We start from the raw sequence: 19,178 nt of genomic DNA on the forward strand, positions 1-19,178 counted from the left end.
TGGGACAGCTGTGAAATCGTATTTTAAACACAGCTGCTGTTTTGTAGACAGTAAAACAGTGAACAGGAAGTAGCGTGAAATTTGTTTAGGATGTGAGAGCATTGTGGTAAAAATCTACCTTTCGACCACTTTTGTCCAAAAATTCTCATAAAACGAATACCTGAAAATCTATTCAAATGCATTAAGTCGAAAAATTACGAACTTGTTTCATTGCTTTTTTTAATTCTTATTATTTGATAGGGAAATCACAGAAATGACTAACACACAAGAAAAGAAAACATGGAACCAAAGTTGTTTTTTTTTTAAATATAAAATTAGCAAATTTTCAAGGCGATATATACATTGTTTTTGAATACAGCACATTCTTTGGGTCAGTGATGGTTGTACAGGCTGTTGTCTTTCTCAAAGCTCTCAGGCATGAGAAATCACTTGAGGTGAGCTCTCCAATAGCTCACAGGACAGCCAAATGTTTCCCAAACAAACCTGACGACTTCCTGGATAGGCTGACAGCTAAGATCATTTAGAGCCTTTGCTCCAAACAATTTAAACAGATGGAGACGAGAGGACAAGGGGCTGTAACTGAGCATTGTACATCATTTGTGTCCCTTGGTCAAGTCAAGTCTTGGTCAGAATTCAGAGTACTGCTGTACTGCTTTTAGACTTTAAGCGTTTCTTGATTAAATCTAAGCACTGCTGCAATGCACAACTCCCACTCTGAACAGTTAATTTGATATGGCTTTGAGCCTTGTGTTTGGTGCCAGCACTAAATGATGGGAACATTAGTTCATTTGTTTTCACATTGTGATGCAGCCAAATCGACTGACTGCTTTTTGAGAAAATGTAAGTGTTTCCGATTTTACTGTGAGCTATTTGTTATAGAATACTTCTGATTGCTAGAGAAAAAAAAAGCATTTTGGAAAAAAGAGATGAGCAAATGCACATTCAGTAATAATTAAAATAACACTGAAGTAGTCTAAAGAAGTCTAAAGAAGGTTGTAGCATTGCTCAGAAGTAATGTAATTTCCTTCAAAAGTGATGTCATATCCTTCAGTGTTAAAATATGTTCTCATATCCCTGCTTAAAATCCAGAGAAGTCTTTAAATAAGCCACTGGTAAGTTGACTACCTAAAAAGTGTTAACACTGTGGTGCTATCAAAACATCGGTCTGTTTGTTTGAGTATCCCAAACAGGGGTGTGTTTCCCAAAAACGTAGTTTGCCAACTATGGGCGCAAGATCTATCATTCAAAGATTTGGTGTTTCCCAAAACTGTAGTTAGCATCTCACGTTTGTGTGGTTGGAGCTACAGCTCTCGACCTGTTTTTAAAAGCAGTTACTTGTTAGGATTTATAGATTTTGCTCTTGGAAAAAATAAGCAAGCTTACATGTAATACATTCTGTATCTATACACATTGCAATCTATGTATTTTAGGGTCTGTTTACACGACACAAAACATTCAAAACAAATTCAACTAAAACGTAAAACTTTTTATGCGTTTTGGCCGTTCATTTACACAAAAGCGGCGTTGTACGTGCCTGAAAACGCAAACTTTTGAAAACATGTTTTCAAATCAGAGCAAATCTCTGAAGAAAATGTTAAGTGTTCAGTCTATAGTATTTCATCACCATCAAATGGCCTGGCAGCAGAATACAGCGTTTTAGTCATTTTTGCTGATGGGGAATAAATGGGGATGGCTTTGACAATGGTGTCGTCTGTACACGGAAAACTCTTCCCATTGTTGTCGTGTAAATGTAACCTTAGTGTGTTAGCAATCTGACATCTGTTCATGACCTCATTAGCGATGATCCTATATTGTTGGATCAAACGACGGAGGTTTGGCCATGTCACTACTGTTTCTGGAAACATGACGCAAGACGCACATCCAAAGAAGCACGCATGCTCCTTGTATGCATGTCCATAAATTAACGTAGGCTATCAAACCTACAAACTAAGTTGAAAAGTCAGATTTGAAAGTCAGATTTTTGCGTTTGGTTATTTTTGATTTGTTAATCTCAAAACTGTTATTTGGTTCAATAACCTGTCCGGACATGCTCATTGTTTCATTCCATGCTACTTCAATGTCCATCTTGCATCATCATCACGGAACTAGAGTAAGGCAACTAACTTAAGGCAAGTCATTTCACTCACTGGCCATCTTTTAAATGCCTCTCTGCAGATATTTCAGTCATGCAAGTGCAGCTTCTATCTCTTTGAATGGGGAAACACCAAATTATCCAAAGCTGTTCACCAAGCTTACGATTAAATTTCAGATTTAAAAATCACCAATTAAATCTGACAACAACTGTTGTCAAAATAAATAAATTTTGTTTCTAAATGCTCAAACAAAAACAGATTTTTTTCAGGCTGGACCAGCCAATGTGCTTGTGCGTGTCTCAGAACAATGGTAGTTGCAGTGATTCAATGACTTTACCAATTGACAATTGGCTCTTTTATTTAGAGGGTGCGACTTATTCTGCCATATTGCACATTGCACTTTCTCCCATTCATAAACATATGAGTGCACCGTATTTGTACATCTAAAGTCTTTGGTTTGATTCTGTGAACTGGCTCGACAGGTAAACCAGCTTAAAAGAACGATTAGTTCAAGAATCAAACCAATGGTGTGATTTTAGGGTGGGGCTAGATGTTTATCAACCAATAGCAAATAAGGGTAGTGTTCCACAAGTTTATTTAATAAATACAGCATTCCTTTACTGAATGTTATTCCAGTGTTCTCAAAAACTATTAAGTGGAAATGTATTGACTGGTTATTCAACATTGTTCGCTAGCAGATAAAACAGAACTCCTTTACCCAATTTCAGAAATATTGCTAATTCCGATCTGGAAAATCCGATTTTATGCATGTATTTTTAAAATACATGTTACGGTTTGCGAAATGTCATACCGTCGCTGTGTGTATACCACAACGATATTATTAAAAGTGGAAATGTGGTGGTTTTGTTAAACATTTAGCATTATCAGCTATCAGCTATAAAAATATCATTTTCCATTTAAAGAAAGAAAGTTGACTTGTAGAGCAGCCTTCTGTCTTCTGAAAGAACAGAGCTGACTATCCTATTCAGCAAAGCTCTGAGAGGAAGCTGTAATTAGCAAATACAGCCAGGGTGAAAAGTAGCAGCTGATCCAAACTCATAATGATAGACATTTTAAGCCCAAGGCGAATGTTTTCTCAGTTTGTTTCAGGAGATTTTGGCATGTCTCGTTAAGAGGCTGTTATTGTGCTAATTGAAGTCTGAGTGAGGTTAAAATTGTATGAGGAAGTGGGAATCATTTTTCAATGACATCTCAATGAATATTACATTCAGAGTTATTATGAAAAGAAGATGAGCTAATTCGGCACAATTTATAAGATCATTCAAATGGTGGCTGATTGCTAACGGTTAGATTATCTTTTCACACTGTACAAGACATTCAATCTAACTTGCTTACAACTTCAGCTTCTATCTCAAATGAGCCATGATATTTAGTTTCAAGCGTAATTTAATGGTGTTTTAAGACCACTTTTTAGTTCCAAATGAGATTAAGTTGCTTTAGAGAAAACTACACATCCATGAGACCATATTATAAAGCCACAATTTATGGACCTACACCAGGCCCTAAACACTCAAAACTGGAGGAATTCACTAAGAATGAATCGCACCTGATGATAACATCATATTTTTGCATTTACTAAGATTAGGGAGACTAGCAATAGCCATTGAAAAAGACGCAGAATGATGTCTTCACTTTTAGTGCCCTGTGAAACTGGATTTCAAGTGGTTATTGAATAAGTGCAAAACCATGTAGAAAACCATGTGTAAAAGAGCTGTTCAGTAAGTTCAACCCATTGAGTTGCTTTAAAATGTCCTGATCCTTCAGCCTACCATTGCTAGAGACTTCTGAAACTGTAAGTTCCTGGCTCATGTTCTTTGGGAACACATTTGTTTGTCTCTCATGTCTCACGAGGCCCATAACATCTCAATGGCTTGTGAATTTCAGAAGTGTGACAGTGTTTAATGTTCTCCTAATGAACTCTCCCATACTGTCATTGCAAGAGCCAACCAGTCGGACCTCAAATGAGCTATAAAGTTGACCAGGAATCACTTTTCTCACTACTACACATTAATAATTGTTCCACTGTTTTTTCAATTCCTGTATGATTGTTGGTGGGAAGACCTTGAACGTCAGACTAACGTCTTTTCCATAACGCGAGAGTTTTACAGCCTTGACATTCAACAGTTTCTGCATGACACATGGCTATGTTTTAGTTAATGCTACGCCATATTTCCCCTCAGTTGGTGAGAATTTGATTGTTCACTCTGGAATTGGAGACAGGCTTGCCAAGCAGGAATTCTTGTTACGCTGATGGGAGGAGAGCTGTGTTCGTTCCTCTTGACTTGGTCTCAATGGGTTTAACATCTTTCATTGTGACCGTTCCTGTTCAAAACAGTTGCTTTAAACTTGACCTTTCGGCTGTCTGCACTCATCTTAACATGATTTACAATAGCTGACAGCCAAGAAATATATATGGTTTCATGTGCAGCCCTCGACCAGACGGCTGACATAAAGGTTCCTGGGTTTGGTAAATAACAGAAATTTCTAAGTTACTTAAAAAAGGAATGTTTCATAATACTACACTGCAAATACTGTAGTTCCTAACAACTGAACATTTTACAGATAGTGAGCATATACTGCACATCCTCTGTGCATTTTGGAAAAAGTACACTTTAGCATATTTTAAAACAGAACTCATTGTAGAAATAATATACAATAAAATAATATACTTAAGTGCAAACTGAATGTAATATTTTTGGACACTTAATTCCATGTTATTTACAATTGATTAAAATGTATTATATCATTTAAATTTATATTAAATGCAATTAATTGAACTTAAGAGTGCTTTTGACTTGTAGTTGCATGATTACTTCTATTGTCTTTGAAATATGGTTAAAGTGTACTGTTAAAGGGATAGTTCACCCAAAAATGAAAATTCTGTCAGTAATTACTCACACTCATGTTGTTCCAACCCCGTAAGACCTTCGTTCATCTTCGGAACACAAATTAAGATATTTTTGATTAAATCTTGAGAGCTGGATCACTCCTCCATAGGCTTCTTCAGGGATTTAAGCTTGCCAGCCCCTAAAAGTTATTAAACATATCGTTAATATAGTCCAAGTGACTACAGTGGCTCAATCTTAAGTTTATCAAACGACGAGAATACTTTTTGTGCGCAAAAAATAAATAAATAACGACTTTATTTCAACTCTTCATTTCCTTCTCTGTGGGCCTCGAGTCAGTTCACTAGTGTAACAGCGTAATCTTCTGTTATTGTACGTCACACGCATCACACACATGACCAGCGTCGGCCAATAGTGAGCCTACGTGTGACGTAGCTTTGCGCAATCACACTATGCTAACTGACTAGAGGCCCACAGAGAAGGAAATGAATAGTTCAAATAAAGTCGTAATTTTTTTTTTTACTTTTTAACTTTTCGGGGTCGGCAAGTTTCAATCCCTTAAGAAGCCTATGGAGGAGTGATTCAGCTCTCAGATTTAATCAAAAATATCTTAATTCGTGTTCCGAAGATGAACGAAGGTCTTACGGGGTTGGAACAACATGAGGGTGAATAAATACTGACAGAATTTCATTTTTGGGTGAACCTTTAAAGCATTCGTGGTAAACTAAAATTTATCTTGTCATTTCTATTGAAACTTGTATGCCATGTATTTAAATCTAGTTGAAATTACACATTAAAAATGGTAATTTACTACATTTAACATATATTACCTTAAAATGTGATATTGAATAACGCACTACAGCTAAAAGTAATTTACATGTGCTTTAGTAGTCAACAGATCAAAAGGAGCGCACTTCTTTAAAACACAACAAAAATGTGCTTAAGTGTGTTAAGGAAGCATACTCGGTTTAAGTTAAATTAAATGGCCTTTTATTTAATTACTATTGTATTATCTGCAGTAAATATACTTTTAAGATTTGAAGTACACTGCAAGTGCAAATTTAATACAATTAAGACCGTATCTTTTTCACTAGGGTTGGGCCCAGCTGTTGATGCGTACTTCAACAAATATGAGATAAAGTGATGTGCGACAGATGTGCCAATTCCCTCTTGGCTAATTCTTATCTTCTTATGCACATATACTTTTTTGATTAGAATGGTTGAATTAAGTTGTCTACTCTAATGTAATTGCCTTTGTTTTAATACGATTACATTTTGGAGTTTCTAAAAGTAGTGACAACAATCTTTAACTAGCTCTGCTGTTTTCAAAAGTGTAGCTTTTCCAGCAAAATGGTACATTTTCCCACAATTACCAGTGTAGTGTTACAAAAATTGCATTATTTGGGGAATCATGATCACACGTTTCATGTAATTCATTAGCTTCCTTGTGATTTGGTTACGAAATATTTAAAATAGATATTGGAGTAAATGCTTAGAAATGTCTATATATGTTTTTGATTCGGTTAAATACATTATTGTTAGGCTACTTTATGTACAGACCACCAAAAATATGAAGGCATATATGTATTTGACAACAATACTGACATGAGCTTCAAAATGGCAAAAAATCCAAGATTTAGTTAAATCCACACCAAACTCGATATATAGTTCCAAGTATCTGACTGCCAGGATTGACCAATCAGAATCAAGTATTCCAGAGAGCCACCTAATATCAATAAACAAGTGATGATGTTGAGGCTGTAATCTAGGATCGTTGGTGCTTTTAAAAGTAGAAGTCAAGCTATACGTCTGCATTGTTGTTATGTTATGAGTCAGATACCTGTTCTGTGAGATTTCTAACCTTAGATAATGCATAAGAACACTGTTGTTACAATGATAACATCTTAATGCAAACACAAAATTAGGCTTATTGAAATAAGGGGGTGTCCCAGCTAGTGAAAACCAGTGATCCATTGGTTAGCATGACTTAATCATTACACTATCTATTTGCAAGATCTACATCAACATCTCTTCAAATAGCCTGGAGGTGTAAGTAGGTAGAAGGCTTCACACAACTGTCTACAGGTTGTTGCTAGTGAGCATTTATGACTGCTGGAAATGAGCTCTAAAGCCATACAACCAATCATACTGAGCAGCTGTGAGTGCCAACAGAATGACTCAGGCTAGAAGGTTCACGCAGACACGACTGGCCAGACATGCTCTGTAAAGGTGCGTGATAATTCTTCTTAGGCCACACACAGCGGAAATGTGGGAGGTTGCAGTAGATCCCATAGATCTCAAGGCTGTGAATCCAATGTGGAACTCATTTTGTGAGAAGTTAGCAAGAAGCCACACATATTGTCAGACATTATGAAGGAAATCTACTAGTGCAATCTATTCGTAACCAGTGCACACACTCACTAAAGGAATCACAAATTGTAACAGAGCAAACAATCTGAGCAAAAACAAACTAACACAACCTGAACCGAAAGCAGTTAATTTAGAACATTTAGAAAATAAACTCCCTAAAACACACTCTGACTGGTTTATTTAATGCCCATCAGACATTACAGGCGTTTTCTGTCATTTGTGCAAATTTTTCCAAAAGTCATGAACTATAATTTTGAAAATATAAATGATGAAGGTATTGTTAAAAGGTGCCACGTTTTTTTTCATGTGAACATAATGTTACAATCTGAAATCTTTTCATTTGAATGAAATCCAACCCCTGTGATATAAAAGCTCCCAAATTTGAAGATACACTTTTGAAAATTGAATAACTGCTGCACAAAAGTGGTGCAGCAGTTTAGTGAATTCGCTCCTTAGTTTACAATTGTCAAAATTGTAATTATCTGCAATTTTCCATTTTATGACTATTCATGAAACAAATAAAAGCATTTTTATATTAGCCTAGGTGTTGCATTGATTTGAATTAACTGAATCATCCACAATATCTAATTTCATGAAAAGTATGATGAGAGCTTTTGTATAGGAAGTAGTTATCGTGATAGATACGTAGATGTGTATTTCTGCATATTGAAGTGATTTCAATGTGCATGCCCAATGCATGCTTTTGGTGAGCAATTCATTAAGTTACAGGATAACAGTAAATATTCTCACAGCTGTCTGAATCATCTGTTAATCTTAAACATGAAAGTACATGTCTACTCACCCATCTGCAGTAGCAAAAAACAAAGTAGTAATGTAAAGTCAGGGCCCACAAGGGGAAAGTGGTTGCGGCAAGTTCAAAGCCTGATTGTGTGTGTCAGTTTAGTGTATGTTTTGGAGAAAATCTCATGTAGAGACAAGCACTGCAAAACATGTCATCTGTCCATGAAATAAAAACAGAAATGCAGTGGGTGGGGTGCAGGTAAGGCCATCATGCTCTGCGGTTGTTATATGTCGAATTAGGGCATATATCATCTGTTAAGCAAACTTCTCCCAATTGTTATTTTAGTGCAGATTGTCGACCTGAAAATGAATCATTAGTCACTTGTGCACATCCTCTGCTCTCAAGGATTAGATGAAACATGCTTGTGTTTTAGCTGAACGAAAGGGAACATCTGTGAGACGCATAGATGTAACCTTTAACATACAGTACAAAGAAAATGAAAGTTTGCAAAATATGTAGTATAAACAGTGGATTCGAAGAATAAGTACATGACAACGATGTACTAAAAACGGAAAATGTTTTCCTTTTGCGTTTTTCACATACAGACGACAACGTTATCAAAACGAGTCCTGTTCACGGATCCGCAAAAACGAGTAAAATCGCTGTATTATCCATGCGAGGCCAGTAGATGGCGATGTCACGTTGTAAAGAAACACTACACTCTTATAGACTGAACACGTAATACACATGTGCTTGACATCACGGTTTTAACAAATTTGCGTTTTTTTTTGTTTACACAGAGACAATAACGGACGATTTACAGACGAATACACAGTATGTACTTTTTTTAAGTAGTGATGAATAAAATCAAATGCCACCCTACACCATAGCAAAACTATAGGCGTTATTTACAGAATTGTATCAGCCAGCACAGCAACTGGATGAAAATCAGAGGGAATTCCATGTAATAAATAATGTGGAGATTCACAATTCACAGATTTTACACCAACATGTCACATTCTGAGACGTTGCTTCAACTTTAAACCGAAAGAACAAAGTGTCTAAAAAAAGAGAAAAACTTTCATTTTAATGTTCAAAACAATGTGATTATTCTTTCCAATAATAAAACGATATGTGAAACAATATGTAAAATAGGTAGCAACAAAAGTTTCTCATTGAATTTACTGAAACTTCACTGAAATGTCTGTGGTGACTAATAAGATAGTTTACATTTGAAAAAGCAAAATAGAAACCTTTTCACTATAATTTCAAACTTTTCAGTGCCAATGTCATTTGAAAATCAAAAATATGAAATCATTTAAAAAAACAGCTGTTGTCTTGAATATAAATATTAGAGAAACAAAGCTGCAGAACATTTTAATTGTGTAATTCCTGCAACAAAACAAAGTAAAGTGACTATTGTCAAGCACTTGGGATGAAATTCATAGCTTGACAAAGAATTGTATGATGTATTTGGAACAGAGGAATGATATCCTATAAACACGTTGAATGAAATCGCATCAGGGTTCTAAATGAGAGACATATTTTTGGAGTGAGTTTATAGGCTTCTTGTGAATTATTTCATGAATACATTCTAGCATCTGTCTGGGCATGTAAACAATCCTCTTCGCACAAAGATTCTTTTACATTTAGATGTCATTGCATGATCTAATTTACTTAGTTTTATCCAAAGAACCCTCCAACTGAGAAAACATTGAAGTTGAACAGCTCTTTCAAAGATATGGGAATTCTGGCATTGCAATGATCTACTAATAATTATGCAGAAACTTGTAATGCTAATTTGCATAATTTGTCTGATTTAACCTCTACCAACAGTCATGCTTGTAAAGCACATGTTTTCGTTATCTTTTAGCACTTCTTTACTGACGTTGATGGATTCCAGCTTCGTACCTCATTATACAGTCATTCTATTCATTTATCTCTTTCACTTCCCTACTCGAATGTTGCGTGAATCACCATGGGAACAATTTTCAAGCTCTTGTGTGGCCATAGGGGGCATTAAATTTTGCTCTCTGTCGGAGGTCAACCTTCCCTGCACAAACAAACACAGCTTATCCTAAACAGAAGCGCTCCAAAGCAAACTCTAAAAAACTCATAAAACTGTCTTGGCAGGGCTGTCCAAACTCTGAAATCCATCAGAAGATTCTATATATTCCAGATAATTTCAGCCGGATGCCAGGGAGAGTCAAACATGACCCCAGATTCAGGTTTTTAGGCTGAGCACAGCTATTGGTCTGCAAAAGTATTTTGTGTGTGAACATGGAATGTTGGGCGAGTAGAACTAGATCCACCTCATCTATTTTGTTTGGCCAGATGGTCAGTGTGGTCTTATCAGGCCATATAGTCAATGGGTTATTTTATATACACACGGCCATTGCCGGTACTAAACTATAGGCTCGAGTCGTCGGCCTGGGTAACTTAAACACCCAGGGGAGTTGCTGGCAGTGGCCCACCTGCCTCATTAGAAGCCCTCATTACCTCTCATTACCACAGCGGCACGCTACGCTACGTGAGCACAGATCTACAGAGAGAAACCTTTAATTCAGGCTCAATGGGAAACCTGACCCTGCTCATGAATAATAATAGCCAACATCATTGTATGGAAGGAAAATAGCACTGTCCATCTGCCTCAGGACAAGAGAGCATCTGGGAATTTCAAAGGCTTCACTCACTCAGTGTCAAGTAAACTTTGGGTTCTATCCAAGCTGATTTTAAGGGGGCCGTCAGCTTGCATTTGGACCGAGACACCAAGGCAAGCATTTCTGGGATATTATCAAGAGATACATTATATGCAGTACATAATCACACCTATCATTTTATTCTTTGTGTCCTGGCTTAAAACGGGACTTTATCTTTTACAGATGTTGACTGAATTGCCCAACCTGTTCTGGACGGTATGGTTTTCAGTTCCTTATGTATTAAAGAGAAACTTCGTTTTTGCATGTGCCAACTTAACTGATCTATTACATCATTCTGCCAAAATATTCATAAAATCCCTCTGCCTGGGAAGCATGTCTGTGTTGATTTCTCCCTGCTGTTCTCGTATTCAGACTTCAACTGCGGTACTCAAGCCGGCTGACATGCTAACCACAGCTCCTGCCCAGATGAAAATTATAAAATCTGTAACGTGTTCCATGTCTCAGAGAGGAATGAGGCAACGACAGTGAGACCCTCTGGTTGTGTAACATGAGTGGTATGACGGATAGATGGAAAGAAACAGAGAAAGAAGAAGTGAGAGGTTTTATGTTTTGGGGTCTCTAGACTTTGGAGAAGAATTCCTTTCTAAACTAGAGGTCCCCCATCACCTATCAGACCTCCTTGTTCATCTCCTCATGCTTCAACTACATGCCGTTTCACACCCCAAAACACTCGAGGTTTCATAAAACCACGTTATTCCTTTCCAAACCATATACTTTGGTTTGGAATTCATTCAGAAACAGCTTGTGGTTTTCTTTTCTTTTCTTTTCTTTTCTCTTCTTTTTTATTTATTTTTATTTTTTTATAAATCCTTTAATTTTTTGAAGTTGATAAAATAAGCCCCACTTTTGCTGGTCCCCTCCCCTCTAGATACCATCTAGTATATCACTCAAGTTATTTCTTTTCAATGCATGCATTGCTTTTCTTGTCAACAGCACCTTGAGTCTTCCTGTCATAGGATACGGGCTTATTTCAGATTAAAAGCTTCCCCTTTGCTTGTTGACAGGTAGCAAGTCCATTCACAAGCATTCCACAAAACTCATAATATCAGACATCAGCACCCAGTGCTGCTTACCTCACAGCTGCTCTCCTCTCAAGTTTGTGAGACGTCAAAACTCCAAGTTAGTTGTATTCCAGATCTCACACTCTTCACAGGTTTATCCCCAAAGCCCGGTCTTGTTCAACATTACAAAATGTGAGTATCCAGGTCCTGTGCCATCCACTCCAGCCCTGCTCCCACTCTCTCTTAAGGGAAATTGATTGTTCTGAAAGTTGGAGTCCCATAGCTACTCCCCTGACCTCCACTGCAGGAGCCAACAGGTCCTAGTGCCTCCCCTTTCCCTCCCTCTCTGCCCCTCCTTTCTCTCGTCATGTCTATAGGCTGCAGAATCCGTTGTGTAGCGCTGAGAATAAGTGGTAAGTAGAGCTTTGTTTAGGCCCCGTTCACAAGATGATTCACTGTCGTGATTTGCTTGGCCCATATCAGCCATTCAGATCTTGACATTTCCCTAGTCCTGTTAGTCATCATTGGAATTACTTACCTCAATAGTTGTTTCAAACTCTTTTCTTGAGTCATTCAGTCACGATCCATTTTGCTCTAGAATTTCATAAGCGCCTCAGGAATTTGCATGAGAAAATATGAGGCAGTGTATTGCAGATGCAGAAAATGAGAAACATAATAAAGGAATGACAGAAATGGCGTTTCTTTTTTTAGTACGACTCCCACAATCAAACCACGAAGGAGAATAAAAGCCAGCAGATGGAACCGCTTTGATAGGGGCTCCAACTATAGTTCAGAGGCCCTGAGTTGAATTGAATTTAAAGAAGAATTACGCTCACAGGAAGTGGAGTTGGCCGATTTTACTAAGTGAGTATGACATGAAGAGTTTTCTCACAGTGAACAAAAACCTGGCATTAATAATTTTGGATTGGAAATTCCCACACAGAAATCTTTTCAAATTAAAGTTCATCCAGTGGTTCCATTGTTTTATTCATGTCCCTTTTGGGTGTTCAACTTAAAAGCATATATAATGCAATTCGATACCCAGCACACACCCAGCTTTGAACTGGGCCAGTTCACTCATATATCATAACAGAGGGGTCTCATCTCATTTTTATCACTGCGTCTTTCCTTTACCTCTCTGACTTTAAGTAAACCAGGTTCAAACATTCACCTGCCTCTTCAATGCAAATAATAATGTCCTTAACTAAAATATCAGTTTTAATCAAACAAAGAATTGGAAAATTATTTTTGGATTGGTATTAGCACAGTCTAGCTAACATATGAGTTGACATAGCTAGTTGCTAACTTTAAACAATAGAACTCTGTTCAAACAGCCCTAAACCGTGTTTTTTTTTTTTGTGTGTGTCCAACCAAGCTGTTTCCACTGGTCTGACTGGTCTGGTATGATACATTTTGTGGTGATTTAGGCACTTTTTAGCATTTCAGGCTGAGAGACCAGCTATATTGTACCAACTGAATACCAGCTTGGGTAGCTTGGGAAACCAGCTAAATCAACTATCTTTTACCGTTTAAGTTTTACACCATGTTGACACCGGACACGAGCAGTGGGACGCAACGCAACAAAATCAAAGAAAACCCATTATAATCGGTGATACTTTTCTTAAAGGGATAGTTGACCCCAAAATTAAAATGATCCCATAATTTACTCACCCTCAAGCCATAGGTCTTTATGACTTTCTTCTTTCAGGCAAACATAATCAGAGTTATATTAAAAAAATATCCTGGCTCTTCCAATCTTTATAATGGGAGTGAGTAGAGTTTTTGAAGCTCAAATAAAGCACATCCATCTATCATAAAAGAAATCCATACGGTTCCAGGGGGGCTAATAAGACCTTTTGAAGTGAAGCGGTGCATTTTTGTAAGAAAAATATCCCTATTTATAATTTCTAAACTATAATCACTGTCTTCTGGTAAATATGCTATATGCGAGTCGAGTTCCGGCGGAAGATTGGTAGAGCTCATATACATACCATATAAAAAGGCTTGAGGGTGAGTAAATTATGGGATAGTTTTAATTTTTTAGTGAACTATCCCTTTAAGTACAACAAAAACATGCACTACTTCCGATGGGAGTACAAATTGGTTTGGAACTTTTGCTTTGACGCGTTCGGTGTAGACAGTCTCAAGACGTTGTAGCGCAGTGCGACATGACAAACGTCATGCCTGGAGTAGATATGGTGTTGCCTGGAATATGAATGGTGCTACTGTAAAAATGACAAAAAAGGTGCTGCTCTCCAAGACTATAAAATGTTAATGAATTCAGTTAGTATCAAATCTACTAGAACAAGCACTTAAAACAACAGTGAGTAAAACTTGACAATAATTGTACTGGAGCTGCATAACCACTTGCTTTGTGAAGCATCTGACACTTTTTGCTCTTTGCGAGTCCATGGCAATGTAGGAGAACTGTTATTGTGTTAGGGCAATAGACCAAAGCTTTCAAATATGTGTCAATTGGATTTTTGCGAGCTGTCTTTACAAGACCAGTTTTAGTAGTGTTGAGTTGGAATGTGACCCGGTAGCCGGGCAGACCCCTTAACCCTTCCCACTGGTTCATGGTTGGAGGGGTGGTTGGAGACAGCAAAGTCTAAACAGTCAAGTGTTCTCTGCATTTCAGTTTTGCTGAAGCCGTAATTGTGTGCAGTGTGGCAGCTGGGGTTGAAGACTTCCCACAAGGAGTGTTTTCTCATTATGGACGATGATATAGTACTAAACTTTGAGAACCCAAATGCTTTAGCCGTCCAAGGATTTCCAAGGTCTGTCTCCATGGTAATGCACCCAAAATGTCAAAACACACACTATATTTATCTTAGCAAGCATGCTTGAAATAAATTGACACTCCCATGTGACTGACTTTTAATCCTATGCTAATCTAATGGTGCTTTCACATTTGGCAAGGACCCAAGTCTATTATTCCTTAGAGACTGGTTGGTTACACTTATGCAGATGCTTTTATGCGAAGTACACTTCAAAGTTGTACTTATATCAGTTCATGCATTCCATGGGAATCAAACCTATAACTTTGGCATTGCTAGCACATGCCTTAGTGTTTGAGCTACAGGCATTGTAATGTGCACTAAAGGAGGTGGTCTGAGTACAGTTCATGTGAACTCAAGTGCAAGTCACAGTTTTTATAAATGCAATATGTCTTAAATCACAAAATTAACATATTGATGATCTTTAAATTGCATATTTGCATTATTGTATAGTAATGCTTTTTTCATAGAAGAATGTCTCAGAATAAATTGCCCTTACAGAGAACTTCAAATCATTTGCATTATTTTGCAATATGGTGGTTTGGACCCAAAAGTACAATGTGAAACAAGACCAGTGGGACTGGTGGAGGGGGTGGAAATTAACTTGGGGTTGGTCAAATAAATCAAACTAAGAGTAAAAACAGCCTTACATGTACATGATCCATCACAACATAGATGGGGATTCACTAAACAGTAGCTTTTATTGTCCAAAGTCTTATCGTCAACTTAAGTGCTATACCACAAGGACCATATACTACATTCACTACAATGAGGGTTGTGGTTAATGAAAGTGGTTGGACCAGTTTTCCCTAAATGACGTGGGTGATGCACATTATAGTGTTTAGGGTATGTGAACCTGAATGCGCACTTTTTTTTGTTGCTATGTAGTCGAGCATGCGAATTTGACAACCTGCCAATCATTACTCTCAAGCCTGGAGTTCTTTCTAGGGGGTTTACCTTAGTAAGTCATTGATTGTAGTCAAATACTGTAACTCCTGTAGGGCCATAAGGTTGAGTCACTGGCTGAGGTTGGAGCGGTTTGTAACGTCAGTGGGGCGTGGAGGCACAAGCCCTCGGATTCAAGGATCAAGGCAGAGGGAGAGGCCCAAGGTGTTTTCATGTTTATCGCTTCCATGCGCTGGCTCCGTGCCGAGAGAGCTGGAGGCAATGAAAGGAAGATTCTAAGAAAAAGATGTGCTTGTGATGAAGATCTTTCATGCTCTATCAGATCTCCTGCAGTTTTTCCTGGCTTTGATGTCAGTCACTGGCCAGATCGGGTCAGTACTGCATTATCACAAAAGTCAATAATTTGCATGTGTTTTAAAGTCTTGCCTTTTTATACCATCAAGCTGTATAAGATGAGTTTCTGTGTGTGCACACTCACAGGAAGCGCCTATCAGTCAGCGCGTGAATGCCGAATTACATACTCTTTAGAGTCTTATTGTGCTTCTACACACTTAAATACACGCAAAATAAAAATAACAAAAAAAAAAAACACATCTCAGTGAGTATTCTCATAAACACATTCAGTTACATCTTAAGTAAGTGTAAACAGTTAGGAGAACATTGGTTGTGTATATTGGATCTGTGCATTATATCTTAAAGTGACAGCAGCATAACCCCAATCTCATGCCAGGCTCTTATTTGCTGACTTTTCATCAGCTTTTAAAAAAATGCAGCCTCGAATTTTGATTGAGAGGCTTGCTTCTTATTTTAATTTGTCCGACCAGCTTTTAGCTTTATTCTTAATTTTTTTGACTGACAGGACACAGAGGGTTTTAATTTAAAAAACCCAAGTCTCCAACACTGGTTCCCCACAAGCCTGTGCACTTTCCCCGCTACTGTTCATTCTATATACGGATAGTTGTAGGTCTTTTAAAGAGGATAGTTTTCTTGTCAAATTTTCGGATGATACTGCTCTGTTGTCACTTCTCTATGGCACAGAGTTAGATCACGGTCGTGCACTTCTTGATTTCGTTAAGTGGTGTGATGATAGCCTTTTAGACCTTAATGTTTTTAAAACCAAGGAGCTCATTATCGACTTTAGGAAAAAAGGGACAAATACTTCATTATGCAGGATTCATGGTGAGGATGTAGAGATCGTAAATCATTATGAATATTTGGGAATGATTTTCGATTCTCAACTGAAGTTTGAAAGGAACTCTGAATTAGTGGTCAAACGGGCCCAGCAGAGAGTACATTTATTATGTTGGATAAATTCTTTCGGGGATTCTAAACCTATACTGTGTACTGTGTATTTGTCGTATATTGAGAGCCTTCTTACTTTTTCTTTCATTTGTTGGTTTGGTAACATCTCAGTGAAGGATTGAAACTGTCTAAATAATATTGTGAAACTCTGCTCCAAAATTATTGGAATTCAAATGTGCGACTTAAATTCTCTTTCGGAGAAACCGGTTCTTCAAAAAGTAAAAAGTCTGATGAATCAACATCATATTCTGGGGGATGAATTTGTTCTTATGCCATCAGGTCGGCGTAACTTGCAGCCCCCTAGAAAGACTAACCGCTATGGAAGATAATTTATTCCCTCAGGAATCAGTCTGCTAAATTTTGAGCTGAGGAAATAATTATGGACTGATCTGTTCTTGGCACTATGCACTTTGGGAGCTATGGATCTGAACTTTTGATGTTTTTTATTTAGAAACTGTCTTTGGACCCGGACCTTATCATGTTACCCATACACTTTATGCTATGGCTGTGTGAATGGTTGTATGTATAGACGGTGTACTGTAGAAACTGAATTGCCCTTTGGGGATTAATAAAGCTATCTGTATCTGTATAATAAACCTCAAACAACAAAAGAAAAAGCGAGAATGACTTGCTGGTCATGACTGAGTAACTTTAATAATTATCATATGAATTTTTTAACGTTTTTAACATTTATTACTTATTAAATTAAATGTCTGCAGTTGCTTTTTCTTTAGTATTCTATAGACCTACATGAAAAACGGGTTATTTCATTTGTATTTCTGAATAATATATTTATTTTTCCTTTTGCTTGAAATAAAATATTAGACTGTTTACCAGTTTTCAGTAGGCTTGAGAACTTTTTACATAGACTAGTCGGCTGGTATTTTTGTTTTTGCTGTTTGTAGAGACATTATTGTTTTAAAATAGTGGCAGCTTCTAATTTCATAGGAAAATAATGTTTCAGTAGTTAAACATGTGTCAAAACTAAAAAACGACAACAGAATCTTTAGGGTTATACTTTTTTATATACTTTACCTTTGTTACTATAGCTTTTTACTATGGTAAATAGGCTACAGTAATCAGGTGTGGCTTGAGTATATAGGCAGGCAGGGCAAAGCAATCAACTTAAAAACATAGATGCATACAATAAACTTTCAATAATGTAATTTATTAATTTTATATGCATTTAAAAATAAAACAGTTTTGAGTTGGCCCTGTCTTATGGAAATTACATGTAGGAACTTTATACACAGAGCATGCCTGTGTATGGCCCCTCACAGCCTCATTTTTATCCATGATAAAATTCAATATGACATCTACCCTGACTAAGGTCTAACCATATGTCATATACAACCCGTGCAAATTGCAAAGCCTCAAACACAGAGAAAGGAGGTGCATTTTCGGCTCTTCAGATCCCAATAGCTTTTTAGATTTGAAATGTGTTTTGCTGAGCAGGATACTAATTATGACATGATGTGAATTCAAAAATCAAAATTTGCAATACAGGCAAGATGCAATACAGGTTTGCTTGCGTTAGATTTAAAATGTAAGTTAATGTTAAAAAAAAAGATAATGAATTAATGAAATACAGTGTTGTTTAGTTGGACTTGTACTCTTGTGAGCATGACATGAGAAATAGTGCTGTGTGATCTAAGTTTAAAAGATTTTTTTTTTTTGTAAAATGCCCCTTCCACACTTTGGTGCCCTATTTTTGTTTTGTTTTTTTGTGCCAGTTAAAGACATACATGTATCATTTTTTTTGTTGTTTGTTGTTGTTAGTGGTGGTAGTAAAGAGCACTGTTACCTAAATTCACAGTCAGTGTTGCCTGTGAGTGCCATCTAGAAAAATTGCTAAAGTTAATAATTACTTAGTTTTCTGTGCTTAAAAAGAAACAGAATGTGTCCTAATGCTTACTTAAAAAAAACATCTTTTTTAAAAGCTTGATGCTGGTCGCTATTCGCTGCCATTACATGGCCAAGCGTTTATATATATTTTTTTATTTGAATTTTTGTGGTCTGAAAAAGAAAGAAGGGCCATTATGCATTAGAACAACACCAGAGTGAGTAAATGATGAATTAATTTAAATTTGTATGTTAACTATCCCTTTAATAATACACAAATTTAAAGAGCGAGTAATTTCTTACCACAGAGCCATAGCGTTACACTGTTCAGAGGAATCAATAGCAACAAAACAGCCAAACGGGAAACTAGTACTGTGTTTGTTGCAAAATAATGACCAGGACATGTATCCCATATTTTAGTCCTGGACTGTACTGTGTAATTGAGTCATGCCTCCTACATTCATGGCTATGTCAAGAGCTGACATATTGCTGCCTCCTCTTCACTCATTGACTCCTCATCTTCTTCATCCCACCACTCTGCGCTTCAGAAGCTTGCTA

General features: G+C 37.1%; 1 protein-coding gene across 3 annotated transcripts in view; it reads right to left on the reverse strand.

Moving 5' to 3' along the window:
- Positions 1-12,205, reverse strand: part of ngfa (nerve growth factor a (beta polypeptide)) — a 36,681-nt gene extending 24,476 nt beyond the window's left edge. Inside the window, exons 1-2 of one of the 3 annotated variants that reach the window (XM_077204702.1) lie at positions 11,866-12,057; positions 5,013-5,141 (exon numbers count right to left, since the gene is read on the reverse strand). The gene's annotated coding sequence lies outside the window, so the exon portion shown is untranslated. Of the gene's footprint in view, positions 1-5,012; positions 5,142-11,865 lie in introns of all 3 variants that reach the window. The other 2 variants (XM_077204703.1, XM_077204701.1) reach the window with 2 other exon arrangements.
- Positions 12,206-19,178: the final 6,973 nt, after the last annotated feature.

The sequence above is a fragment of the Siphateles boraxobius genome, unplaced genomic scaffold (assembly GCF_051911475.1).
Source record: "Siphateles boraxobius isolate OS27281-9 unplaced genomic scaffold, OSU_SipBor_1 50, whole genome shotgun sequence".
In the NCBI taxonomy this organism is placed as follows: Eukaryota; Metazoa; Chordata; class Actinopteri; order Cypriniformes; family Leuciscidae; genus Siphateles; species Siphateles boraxobius.